This window comes from Lagopus leucura, unplaced genomic scaffold (assembly GCF_019238085.1).
Source record: "Lagopus leucura isolate 7727_CA_CO unplaced genomic scaffold, USGS_WTPT01 Super-Scaffold_100001, whole genome shotgun sequence".
Classification (NCBI taxonomy): Eukaryota; Metazoa; Chordata; class Aves; order Galliformes; family Phasianidae; genus Lagopus; species Lagopus leucura.
In genome coordinates this window covers 86,547,659-86,557,941 of record NW_024962262.1, presented here as the reverse complement: position 1 = coordinate 86,557,941, position 10,283 = coordinate 86,547,659, and positions in this window count along the sequence as shown.

Here is a 10,283-nt window from a genome sequence, read left to right as displayed (position 1 = left end):
GGGAAAATATGGTCATGTTCCAAGAAGAAAGAAGATAGACACTGTGCACCTGTTTCAAAAGATTTGGAAGAGAGATTTGAGGAAAGAAGACCTAGCAATCAGCAGAATACTCGAGAGCTTCTGGCATGGTGAAATACAAAGGCTGGTAAATGAGGTTGGAGAGGGGAAGATTCTTCACGTTGAGGCAGGTGGTTAGTGATAGACAGGAGGTTGGATGGGATTTTGATGGTAAGGTGTAAGGAGAGTGCATCTCCACGTGTGCTAAGGACCATGCAGATATTAGAACATATCTTCACATCTGAGGTGTGAGTTGCCTGGAAGGTATGCTAGTGTGTCCAGTGCTAGCAAGCCCTTGTGGCCAAAAATTCAAAACCTCCTGTCTTTCCACCAGTAAAATGAAAGTTATTGAAAAGTGGAGCAGAATAAAGGTGGCTTACAATATACCCTCACCTTAAGGCCATCTTCTTGAGCATCTTCCTGAGGCTCTTCTTAAGCCTCTTGAGGCTTTTGGACGTACATTCTCAAGCATATTCATACAGCTACAGAAATGAGGAATTTATCTCTTTTTTTTTTTTTTTTTTAATCTTATTTTTTAACACTTCAAATCTTGTGGAACTCTGGGCAAAACTCTGAATTTTCAGGACAGTTACTATTGCAGGAGTTGGCTGCAGAGACTTACGTGGTATGGCACTGTTAGCATGGGGATTGAACTTTAGGGGGTTGCTTTCTCTAAGGTTTGTTCTTTCTCATCTGTAGCCCTGCTGAGGTAATACAAGGACCTTTTATAAGGACTTTCATTTCTATCCTCACTAGGGATAAAATTTACAAAATACTTCCAACTATTCTTTTTACAAGACCTTTATGATATTCAATGAGAATCACAGAATATTAGGAGTTGGGAGGGACCTCGGGAGATCATCTAGTCCAAACCCCTGATAAAACAGTTCCCTAGAAGTTCTGTTACCAAAGGACTCAAGTTGTGCCGGGGGAGGTTCAGGTTGATATATTAGGAAAAATTTATTCTCTGAAAGAGTGGTGAGGCACTGGAACAGGCTGCCCAGGGAGATGGTGAAGTCACCGTCCCTGGAGGTGTTCAAGAAATGTTAGATGCTGTACTAAGGGACATGGTTTAGTATTAGGGAAATACTGGTGATAACTGGATGGTTGGACTTGGATGATCTTGCAGATCTTTTCCTATTTTTGGTGATTCTATGACTGATCTATTTATCAGATAAATTTTAGATTTATATCAGAAATAAGAATTTTGTAGTAATTTTTATTTTGTAATTGGCTTCCTTAGCCACTCTGTAAATGGAGAGAAGCACCTGTGTTTTTAATTTTGATGCTTGCTACAATTTCTGACTTCAAGTTTATAGGATTTGAAGAGTCCTAGCCTCTTCCTCTCAAAGAAAACCCCCAAAGCAAAAACTTACAACTTTATAGAACTCCCAGCAGGCCAATATGGAATAAAGTCCTATGGCTGTTTTGGTATCATCTGTATGAGGCGCCTTATTTTGATTCTCTGACGTCTTTCAGAGGATTTGATTTGAGCACACAGCAATTACAGAAGTTATCCTGTATCCACAATATCCTTTTCCACTCATTCTTTGTAAGAGACAAAAGTGCTGCCTAATTTCAAAGAAGAGTAAATGTGTCCTCTGCTGGCAAATGGGCAATGATGACAATAAAGGTTGTGGTAGTTTTCCTACTTAGCATCTGAAATAAGAAGAGAGCGGTGCTGCACATGTTCTACTAGCATGAAATAGGGGGCACATGTGGCATGTTCCAGGGTCTTTCAGTGAAGTCAGACTACGAAACAGAGAAAACCAACCCTTGTGGAGTGGTATTGTTCCAAAGCATAAGAGGGCTGCTCTGAAAGCATTGCCTCGCATGTTATTATGTTGGCCCACAAGGTCAGAGGAAGATGTTGGTATAGAAGTAAAGGCTGAACCTTCACACCAATATTCTGTCACTTTTTGTTCCTGTGTGATATATGGCAGCAGAGGGGCAGTCTGACAGTCAAATAACTGGTGCAATGATCATGGCCTATATGTAATTGCTTTTAATGTGTAGTTTTCTGTAGATATATGTTTGAGTTGAAAAAAAAAAATAATAATGTGGCTAGTCTCTGGACCACTTAAAATGTCTTGATATGTCTTTTATTTTATCACTATTTTAGAATCATGGCTGACAGAAGTATTCTTTTAGGAGATGGGAGAGAAAGAGCATCCGTGACCATTTCATTGGATAAGAGGAGTAGAAAACGGAGCTAGTAATGAATGATAGCTTGGTGAAATACGTCTTTGAAGTTTATAACACAAGCATAAAGTCGCAAAACTTTGACTGAAAGGTAAAGTTTTTTTACAACAGTATGGTTCATGTGTTTTGTTCTGAAAATAAGATTGTTATCAAATGACGCACATCGCTGCCAGCACTGTTCTATTGACAAAATGTTTATGTGGATACTTTGCTGTGGAAATATTTCCTCTCTTATCCTGATGATGCTGATGATACCAATCAGAGCAGAACCCTCCTTCTGGGTGCATGTGCACCTCTTAAAAATCCATCTAGTGATGCAGTTCTGAATAATGGTTGCTTATACTGCTTACTGTACACTTGCTAAACACAATCTCACTCATCTCTGTGCAGGGCCGTTCTTCTCTTTGGTTCTACAGACAGAAACTAGTTAATATAAATTTATTTTTCAAATGTAGCACGTTGGGAGAATAAGGGCTCTTATATCCTCTATTTGTGAAGTATATTTTGCAGAATATTTTGCCCTTGTAGTTGAGAAAAAGGAAAATGAGATGCCAAGTCTAAGCCATCACAACACAATATATTAAGAGGAGGCAGTATTTCTCCCAGTTTACGTTAATATGCAAGGCTGTGAACAGTGATGGTGGAAGGCTGTGCTATTTCACACAGAGGTATGGCATATGAAGAAGTTTCTTCCTGTGCAAGAGAGCAGTGGCCTCTTCAGCTAAGTCTGTCTTTCCACAGATAAGTCTGACAGAGCCTGTGAATCAGAACCTCGGAATGTTCTAAGGTCTCCTTCACAGATAATACAAAGATGTTTTGTATTTGTTCTCATATCTAAACTATTCAGAATCAGTACAGCCCTCGTCCCTTTGTTCCTTGCTTTTGCAATGATGTTCTTCCACTCCGATTGGGCAAGTGTTATATAAAACACCATGTGACTTGATGATAGGAATATTTCGTTCACTGAAGTCCTCAGTAATCATGAGGCAAAGTTCATTTGATCCACCAAATGAATATTCATTAGTCGTCATGCACATAGCTATGTGGTAATTAAATGCTTCTTTTCTAGTGACCACATCCTCCTGATCAAGGAAAAAGAGGCAGGGAAAAAAAAGGGGAAGCAAATAGGAATTACATTGCTATCGTGCTGGTGTTGGGAGAGGAAGGGGAGAATAAGCTTCCTGATGTTTTAAGCTTCTCTCTTCCCAAACAGATAAATAAATCAACGGCTGTGTCTGCATTTACAGTAAAAAAAGGAATTCTGTTATCCATGAGACCTACCTGTATAGGAGGTACAATAGCACTCCTCTTCCTCCTGGCTTTGTTTTCAGTGTTTTATATTTTGAAATGTCTTCTGCAATGTCTTTTCTGCATAAGAACATAAAAACTAGGAAGTATACTTGTGCAGCTTCTTTTGCTGCTTTGTCAGTCTGAAATCAATGTTTGCACGCAGCAATTTCTGTTAAGACAAGAATTCAGTGCTCTTAAAAATGAGGAATTGTGTGAGTTGAGTAGGCTTTTTGGTGAAGGCATGCATCCACACTAACTGGATGTGTGTATGTATGTATTTACATGCACGCACAGAAATCAGGCCATCTGCAGGACTGTTCAAATAAAAGCAACTGAAGTTAATTCAATTAATGCTGTTCAAAGCACGATGCCTTTAGCAATCTCTTCTTCCCTTATTCTTAGTATGTGGGAAGGATTTTCTTTCTAGCTCTGTACGTTGGGCATTTTTTTGACAAGTCATTCCTCAGTTCAGATTTTTCTTAGCTACAGCATTTGCCAAGACCTTATTTCTTATGTAGTTCTACCAATCTAGTTCAACGTTTTCCATTCAGAACATGCATCTTTCTCTTTCCTAGGGTAGGCACCCTCATAAAACTATGGTGTTCTTTTTTTTTTTTCCCCTTCCCCTCTCCCCTCTGATCTAAAGAACATAAGTTATTTAGATCTTGGTTGCATTGTGTTTGTCACTCTCCAGAGATAGATTTCTGATGTTGGTGGTAGCTTGTATTCCTTTTCATTTGAGCTTTATAAATAGTAAGTTTATCTACTTCGCTATTTTGTGCTTATGTAACCACACAGAAACAACAACCTGATCCAGTGGTTGGCAACACTACCCACAGCAGGGAGCTGGAAAAAGGTGATTATTAAGGTCACTTCCAACCCAACCCACTCTGTGATCCTATGAATCTATACCTTCTTCCTCCAAAAATACAGTTCTGTGGGACAGAGAGTATCTACACCTAAGACTCTGACAGCAACAAATGCGAATCTTTCCCTTTCAATCTTCTATTCCTTTTTCTGCTGTCCTAATACGGTCACCAGCCCCCAGAGTGTATAATCCATCCAGGAAATATTCTTAATTTCTGAAATATACCTATACTATTGATATTTTATTTTATTTTTTTTCATTAAAGATACATTTTGTTGCTGTAAGCTGAGACTGCAATGACATGTGGAGGGGTGATGTGCATTGATCTCAGCAAATATAAATGATTTTGCTTCACTGAAGTTAGGAGAATCACTTTGACTCTTTTCTGCATGTGAGGATTTAACTTTTGCTTCAGCTTTCCTGCTGAGTGCAACCACCCTTTCTTCAAGATGGATTTAAACTGGAACAGCATTCACTGACCCCTCTTTGCTATCAGTGATCACAATGTGATGTCTGAATGGTTGCAAATGGAGTTGAATCCAACTGGTGACTGGTCATGAGAGGTGCCCACCAGGGGTCAGTATAGGTGCCTGTCCTGTTCAATATCTTTATTGATGACTTGGATGAGGGCATTGACTGCACCCTCAGTAAGTTTGCAGGTGACACCTCATCGTTCTCTACAGCTACCTGAAGGGAGGTTGTGGTGAGATGGGTGTTGGCCTCTTCTCCTGTGTAACTAGCAATAGGGCTAGAGGGAATGGCTCAAGTTGTACCGGGGAGAGTCAGATTGGATATTAAGAAAAAATTCTCTGAGTGAGTGGTGAGGCACTGGAACAGCCTGCTCAAGGAGGTGGTGAAGTCACCATTTCTGAAGGTGTTTGAGAAACGTTTAGATATTGTGCTGAGGGACATGGTTTAGTCAGAAACAGTGGTGGACTGGATGATCTTAGAGGTCTTTTCCAACAATGGTGATTCTATGAGTGCAAAGAAAAATACAAACTTCCTGTAGAAAATTCTATCTTGGTCACTTCATGTTTGCTTTTCTATTGGACAGTTTAATGCCCTCTAATCTGGTGTAGTTTATATAGAATCATTAAAGTTGGAAAAGAGCACTAAGATCACCCAGTCTGATTGTCAACCCATCCCCACCATATGTCTACTATGTCCCTCAGTGCCACATCCACACAATTCTTGAAACCATCCAGGGATGGTGACTCTGCCATCTCCCTGGGCACTTTGTTACAGTGCCTCACTACTCTTTCTGGGAAGAAACGTTTAATAATATTCAACCTGAGCCTCCTTGGCACAAAATGAGGTCATTCCCTCTCACCCTATCACTGTTACCTGGGAGAAGAGGCTGACCCCCACCTCACCACGGCCTCCCTTCAGGCAATTGCAGAGAGATACAAGATCTCCTCTGAGCCAGTAGAATGCAGCCCTTTCCCTCGATAACTTCAGAAAACATGGTAAGCTTTGTGAGGAATACAAGTCTAGATATGATCTGAACCCAACATTACTTTCATTTGAGAAAGAAATATTTTAGTATGAAAATTATTTTTATATGGTATAAAAGCTAGTAGAGTTGATTGTGAAGTGATCTTTATTTGCTTAAAATTGCCTCCAGACAAGGAACAAATCCTACCAGAAACCTATGCCAAAATGTTAAGGGCAGAATACATTTCCTTAAAAGACATACCGAAATGGAAATAATGTTAAGTTGCTTGTTAGAATGGTCACCCACTGGTTCTGGGGACAGCAGAACTTATGTCCTTGATTTCAGCTATAAAATGACAGTCTTCTTAGGAAATACTTACCTGCACATCAGCTAATTGCCTGTCCTGAAGATCATTCTGGGTGGCTTGACAGTATCTGAGCCTACATGACTGTCTGATTGGGAAATGTTGAGCTGACCTCTGAGCTGAAGCAAGTAGAACCTTCTCAAGAACTGAAGACTGAAAAAGAAAAGTTAATATCCTCAGATATAGCTGTAATTAGTCTGTCGTCATGGGCAGAGCATCCATAGAAAGAAAAATTTAAATATTTATGTTATGGGGAAGCCAGAAAATACCTGAACAAAACTCTTATGTGTGGCTGTAAGTTCCACATTATTTGACTCCATGGCAAGATCCCAAGAGGTTGAGCAAAAGTAGCTTTAACTCTACTATCTTGTGCTTCTGTTTATTTGGGATGTTCACTTATGTTATTCTAGTCTCTCTTGGTTTTCATTTGTCTGTGCACAAGAGATTTCTAAACAAGTTCTGTAATGATTTCCGAAGCTAAGTAGCAACTTGTCACTCACTGAGTCAGATTCCACTGTTGGTAATGGTTGGATTTAAAACTTCTGCTATGTGATTTCACTGTCATACTTTCTTTTAAAACCAGTGCGTCATTTTGAAGGGGATGATGGAATAAGAACCTTCCATAATTGTGTTTAGTTACAGAGAGGTGAAAGGAAAAAGTGTGCTTAAGTCACATAGGCGTGTACAAATACAAAAGTAAGGGGCTATTCATTAGCCATGTACTTCTGAAGCTCGATCACTGTGTAGGGAGTCCAAGCTGAAGGGTGTTGTCATTGTTTTTAAGTCTCCTAGGGGAACACTTAGAGAAATTCCTCCTTGTATTAACTTTGTGAGTGGTGCTAATCTGTGCTATTAGTTTGGCATTATGATCCATTGGCTGTGCTGGCCTGTTGATTCACTGTAATACTGTCAAGCTCTGTATTTATTCAGCTTAAGTAACTGTGGAGTGTAACTTCTAAAGGTTTCCTGCTTTTATGTTATTTAATTGACATTCTTCGTATTATTTTGATTTGGAAAAAGGAAAAAAAGAAGGTGCATCTTTTCAGTAATTAGCACATGCACTTATTCTCTTTAGTTATAGAATACTTGCATCTTGAGGTATAAAACGTGCAAGCTCTTTGTGTTCTCATCAAATTAGTTCCGTACCGCTTCATAGCATATAGCTTTATGCGTTAATTGAGTATGTAACTGTTATTTGTTGTTCTACATTGAAGAAAGAAGTAATGACAGCCATTTGTCATTTATAAAAGACTGTGTTAAGATATATCATGTTGAAATGGATAAACAAAAACAACTCCATCAAACAAGGGCTTAAAGGAGGAGGATGGATACGTGCCTTTTGGTACTGTCTGGTTTGTAAACCAGCAGATCCAAAATTGAGTCATGCCATGTCATCATGGTGAAGACAAGCACCTAGCACAGATTACAAACAAGGCCATTAGAAATCCAGGACTGATGTATAGCTGTGCCATGCCTGTTCCCAATGCAATTCTGACCCAAAGTAGTAAAAGACAGATTTCACGAGGGCCATTCTTCCTCCCATGTTATCTACAGAGCTGAAAGCTAAAGCTATCTGGGTTTGTTTCTTAAAAAAAAAAAAAAAAAAAAAAAAAAAAAAAAAGGTTTGAAATGCTTTGTTGGAGTCTCCGTTTTAAAAACAGAATGTGGTGTTACCCAGTTACAGATCAATCTGCTTAATCTCATCTGCATATCTTTCATATATGTTTTTCCTCATGACTATACTGTTCTCCCCCTGTAACAGATGATTTAAGTCAACCCTGCTTTTTCTTTTGCTATTTTAACGTTATTTGCACATTGCTAAGAGAAATCCTAGAATCTACTTTATTTGAATATTTTATTGATGCAGATATGTACGGATACATGAAAGGAACAGTCTGAAGAAGCCTCTGGACATGGTTTTTTTTTTTTTTTTTTTCCTTAGGGCATATGCTTCTTCGGTGTTGTCTTTTAATGTTTTTGAACAAAATAGAGTGAAAATAGAATTTCAGTATTTAAAATCTACCTCTGAATTTTAATTTTGGTATAAGATAAACATGCACAAGGGTTGGAAGCTTTTTTTTTTCTCTCTTTCCTTAGGTTTGTAAGGCAGGGAATACTTACGATAGATCAGGACACTGGAGAACAGATTCTTTCATCTTGCATCTGAATTTTTTCCAGCTCTGATATATGCTTGCCATGCAAACTTATAATGAGAAATTGTTAGCTGTTGTAGTGAATCTGACAGATTTACTAACCCTGAGACATTTGAGGAGATTTCACTTACTCTGAAACAAATGCCTATCTATTCTGATGTATTCAGCAAGTAAATTTTTGTTTGTCTCTACAGCTGTTAAAGAAACAACTGAACTTGTGGTTTTTCCCTTGGCTCTAAATCTGATTCTGAAGGTTTTAAGTGTCCAAAGATTACTAGTTCATCTAAGATAGGAAATGCTACTGAAAATTGAATTTGGATTGATAAAACCAATAGAATTTCATGATGCTGAGTAGGTGACCCATAAATGAGGGCTTGACACCAAAAATCATATGGAGACCTTTCTGAAAGGATCCACAATAAAGCCAGTAGAGAATGGAAAGATAAGAACCAATGAAAAACAGATTTTGTAGTTAGGATAACACAAACAGCAATGAGACAGTCAACTTTTTGCAGGTGTAACTGGAATGAGAATTTCCCTGTGGTGCAGAAAATGTAGATAAGTACTTGTTTGTCATTGTCATGACCACAGTTTTTCTGCCCTTCACTACAAATAAGAAGACCAGAGCATAAAAAAAAAGAACTGATTTAAGTCACACAAATACACAGATTACAAGTACTGGACAATACGGAACAACCAAATTCCTGTCATGGCTTTCTTCCATGTCTTGGTCTAAGGTGGTAGTAAACAGTGAGTGTGTGTGTGGGGGGGGAAATGAAATGAAATGAAAATGAGCTTCTTGATTTTGATTACTTCTCCTACTCAGAGTGCAAACAAGAATTTAAATGTGTTCCCAGGCTGTTTACTGGGATCTTGGCTCTTTACGTTATCTAAAATAAAAATGATGCAGGTGTTCTCTTGGGGAGAAGGTATAAATTCAAATGGTAGTTTTAAGAATTTGTTGACTTGTTTAATTCACTGTAGGCTTCAGAAATAATTACAAGATTGTGCTTCAAGTCCTAACTTTCCTAGAATCACAGAATCACTAAGGTTGGAAAAGACCTCTAAGATCACTCAGTCTGTCAACCTATACCCACCATGCACACTAACCACGTCCCTCCATGCCACATCCACACGGCTCTTGAATATCTCCAGGGATGGTGACTCCACCACCTCCCTGAGCAGCCTGTGCCACTGCATTGCCTCTCTTTCTGAGAGGACATCTGTCATCATTTTTTGACATCTGTCAAAAAATACCTGAGAGAAGGTGAGAACCTGTCTGAACAACACCAAGAAGTATCAACAGGATCTGCCTTCCCAAATGGAGACCTACTGATTAAAAAAAAAACCAACAAACCCGAATAATGCAGTGAGATTGGGTTTAGAAAAGAGATGGAGCACTTGTATCTCTGGCAAAGAGCAGATCCCAGTGCAAATGTCATGTTCCTTCTGCTGCTGAGAATTCAGGCAGTCAACCAGTCGGACAGTGGTCGGACATTGGCAGTGCAGGACCAAAAGGACTCATACTTCATTGGGGTGATTGTAACTTGTAAGCTTTGAGTATCTACGGGCTTTCTTGCAGAGAGAGTTGGGAGATCATGTGGCTGTCTCTTACGTGAAATCTTCCTTGATAAAAACTGTGTCGGTGAGGTTATGTCTTCTTCTTCTCCAAGGGTGTAAAACTAAAATTGATTGCTGCCACACTCGTGACATGTGGAATAAGTTTCATGCTCTACTGTCTCTCAGTCTGTGCATGATTTATGTGAGACTGATGTGCACTATGTTTGGTTTTTTTTCTGATTGGTTGCAAATTTCTCTGAATTAATGTGAATAGTTTCCCACATGATTTCTGCTCCTAGCACCCTTGCTGGAGCTGAAGAGAATTGGGTAGAAAAGGCAGTGTGGGGGAATGTG